General features: G+C 47.0%; 1 pseudogene; it reads left to right on the top strand.

The window, feature by feature from the left end:
• Positions 1 to 1,785: 1,785 nt before the first annotated feature.
• On the top strand, positions 1,786 to 2,650 carry LOC142434160 (prohibitin 1 pseudogene; annotated as a pseudogene).
• The last annotated feature ends 1,234 nt before the right edge of the window (positions 2,651 to 3,884 follow it).

Below are 3,884 nucleotides of genomic sequence, written 5' to 3'. Positions count from 1 at the left end.
CACACAGAATCCAGGACAGATAAACCCCTCAGGAACAATAATGGGAATATTCATATCATGAGGGTAGGGGGAAGGTGGAGGGAGAATTGGGAGAAAGGGGGAACTGATTACAATGATTGACATATAACAACACCCCCCCCAAGGGTAACAAATAACAGAAATGTGGGTGAAGGGAGATAGCAGATGTAAGATATAAAATAATAATAATTTGTAGTTTTTTGAGGGTGGGAGGATGGAGGAGCCCTGATACCAAGGGCTCAAGTAGAAAGAAAATGTTTTGAAACTGATGAAGGCAACATATGTACAAATTCGCTTGATAACATTGATGTACGGATTGTATTAAGAGGTAAGAGCTCCAATAAAGTGATTTGTAAAAAGGTGTTGTCCGTTGTCCAATTGTGTGGTTTTTGGCTGAGGAAATCAAAAGCAAAACAAAAAGCCCTCCTGCCATTGAGTTGATTTCTATCATCAGGCTGGATGCTCTGAAATATAACTCATTGAGGGGGGGGGGTTTGAATATGGGCAAATAACTCAGCTGTATTCTGTTTTCATTCATGCATGGTGGGAATGGTGGGGAAAGGATGGAAGTATTCATGGACATTGTTGTGTTGAGAATTTCCCCTGAGTCTATATTCTTACTGAGAGTGACCCCACGCGAATGAGTAGAACTGCCCAGTAAGGTTTTCCCAGGCTGTGATCTTTGGGGAAGCTGATCTTTAGGCATTTCTTTCATGGGTCACTCGGTAGATTTGAACTGTCAACCTTCTTGTTGGTAGCCAAAGGCTTAACTGTTGTACTACAGGGTTTCATTTAGGGATATATTCCCTGGTGATTTTATTTCTCCCTTTAGAGAATTACTTTTCTCTAATCCTTGCCCCTCAAGAATGAATGTGATGGGAGAAAGCAAGGGGGGAAGGTGGCTTCCTCTGACCTGTGTATTCTAAAAGATAAAAAAATAAAAACCAACCATATGTGGGGGGCTATAGAAAATCCCATAGGGCAATTCTCTTCTGTCACACGTGCACCTAACAGCAGCACAGCTATATGCTTGTATAAGAGTTCCTCGGCTTGGAAGAGAAAGCAACATCAAGGGGCAATGACGGAGACGTGGAAGTAGATGTTGGTGGATAGTAGAGAAAGCAGGCGCAGCACATTGAGCTTCACCCAGACTGGGGAGCGCAGGAGGGAGGCGATGAAGGAACAAGAACCAGGAGAGTTTGTGAAGGGCAAGAGAAGAGAGCTATGTCCTGTCTTCCAGCTAGAGTCTACTAGAGAATACGAAAAGCCCAGGGAAGCAATGACCTTGGGGAGTATCATAGACACCCTATCGTGCTGAAAGCAGCCGTGTGATTTCCCAGGGCCAAGTAGATTGAGGACCCACCAACCTGAAGGAGTGTTGAAGGCGAAAAGGAGAGAGAACACAGAGAAAAGTGAGTCCTCTGAGAGGATGGATGTCTCGGCAGGTGGGAGTGGGAACAGAAGACACCGTGGTTAGGTAGATTTCCCCATCCCTTCCAGCCCCAGCACTTTGGCATCCACAGAAGCTTCTGCCACCCAGGTATAGTTGCAGATAAAAATTTGAGAGTATCCTAAAATTGTCTGAGGTCTGTGGTTGTGCTGGCTCTGTAACAGAAAGTGAAATTAAGAAGAAGATTGTTAAGTTGCAAGATTTGTTTTAGTTGCTGGTTTTTCCTACCGCTGTAATAGAAAGGAAGATAGACTAAAAGGTTGTTCAGGGAATTCATGTGGAGGTCAGAGTGAATGCAGGTGCGAGTGGGCGGAAAGGTGAGATCTAACAGAAGCACACATGGCTGCCAAGGTGTTTGTGTCCATCGGCAAGTATGGCCTGACCTTAGCCATTGCCGGAGGCATGGTGAACTCCGCGCTCTATAACGTGGATGCGGGACACAGAGCTGTCATCTTTGACAGATTCCGTGGCGTCCAGGACATCGTGGTAGGGAAAGGGACTCACTTTCTCATCCCTTGGGTACAGAAACCAATCCTCTTTGACTGCCGCTCTCGGCCACGGATGTGCCTGTCATCACTGGTAGCAAAGATCTACAGACCGTCAACATCACACTGCGCATCCTCTTCCGCCCGGTGGCCAGCCAGCTGCCGTGCATCTATGTCAGCATCGACGAGGCCTACGATGAGCGCGTGCTGCCCATCACCACCGAGATCCTCCAGTCCGTGGTGGCTCGCTGTGATGCTGGAGAACTAATCACCCAGAGGGAGCTGGTCTCCAGACAGGTGAGCGATGACCTCACGGAGCCAGCAGCCACCTTTCGGCTCATCCTGGATGACAGGTCCTTGACGCATCTGACCTTCGGGAAGGAGTTCACAGAAGCGGTGGACGCCAAGCAGGTGGCCCAGCAGGAAGCTGAGAGAGCCAGATTTGTGGTGGGAAAGACTGAGCAGCAGAAGAAGACGGCCATCATCTCGGGCCGAGGGCGACTCCACGGCCGCCCAGCTGATCGCCAGCTCGCTGGCCACTGCGAGGGACGGGCTGATCAAGCTGCGCAAGCTGGAGGCAGCTGGGGACATTGCTTATCAGCTGGCTAGCTCCAGAAACATCACCTACCTGCCACAGGGCCAGTCTCCTCCAACCGCCGCAGTGAGCCCGCCCTGCCCATGGCCAGCAGATGGGTGACACCTTCCTTTGGCCCCCACCCCAGGAATCACTGTGAAATCTCATGATTGACTTACATAGTGCAGAAAATAAAGTCACTTCAGATCGCTTCCTTAAAAAAAAAGGTTGTTCAGTTGTAGAAAAATAAAGCTGTTTCTTATAGATGTGTAGCTTAAAATTTAGACTCGAGGCACTTACTAAAATAATAATAGCATTTACTGAATGCCCATCATATAGCATATGGCATTATTAAAAAAAATAATTTTATCAGGGGCTGATACAACTCTTATCACAATCCATACATACATCAATTGTGCAAAGCGCATTTGTACATTCATTGTCCTCAACATTCTCAAAACATTTGCTCTCCACTTAAGCCCCTGGCCTCAGGTCCTCATTTTCCCCTCCCTCCCTGCTCCCCCCTTCCTCATGAACGCTTGATAATTTATAAATTTATAATTATAAATTTTGTCTTATTTTGCACTATCTGACGTCTCCCTTCACCCACTTTTCTGTTGTTCATCCCCCAGGGAGGAGGTCACATGTAGATCCTTTTAATCGGTTCTCCCTTTCCACCCCACACTTCCTTCACCCTCCTGGCATCGCCACTTGAACCACTGCTCCTGAAGGGATCATCCACCCTGGATTCCCTGTGTGTCCAGTTCCTATCTGTACCAGTGTACATCCTCTGGTCTACACAGATTTGTAAGGTAGAATTGGGATCATGATAGTGGTGGGGGAGGAAGCATTTAGGAACTAGAGGAAAGTTGTAAGTTTCATCGTTGCTACATCATACTCTGACTGGCTCTTCTCCTCCCTGAGACCCTTCTGTAAGAGGATGTCCAGTGGCCTACAAATCGGCTTTGGGTCTCCACTCCACACTACTCCCCTCATTCACAATGATATGATTTTTTGTTCTGATGATACCTGATACCTGATACCTGATCCCTGCAACACCTCATGATCACATAGACTGGTGTGTTTCTTCCATGTGGGCTTTGTTGCTTCTGAGCTAGATGGCCGCTTGTTTACCTTCAAGCCTTTAAGACTCTAGCTGCTATATCTTTTGATAGTGGGGCACCATCAGCTTTCTTCACCACATTTGTTTATGCACCCATTTGTCTTCAGTGATCGTATCATAGAGGTGAGCACACAATGATATATTTTGTTCTTTGATAACTGATCCCTTTGACACCTCGTGATCACACAGCCTGGTATGTTTCTTCTATATGGGTTTTGTTGCTTCTCAGCTAGA

The sequence above is a fragment of the Tenrec ecaudatus genome, chromosome 1 (genome assembly GCF_050624435.1).
Source record: "Tenrec ecaudatus isolate mTenEca1 chromosome 1, mTenEca1.hap1, whole genome shotgun sequence".
In the NCBI taxonomy this organism is placed as follows: Eukaryota; Metazoa; Chordata; class Mammalia; order Afrosoricida; family Tenrecidae; genus Tenrec; species Tenrec ecaudatus.
Note: the sequence above shows the minus strand (reverse complement) of the source record. Positions and strands in the feature narration are given on the sequence as shown.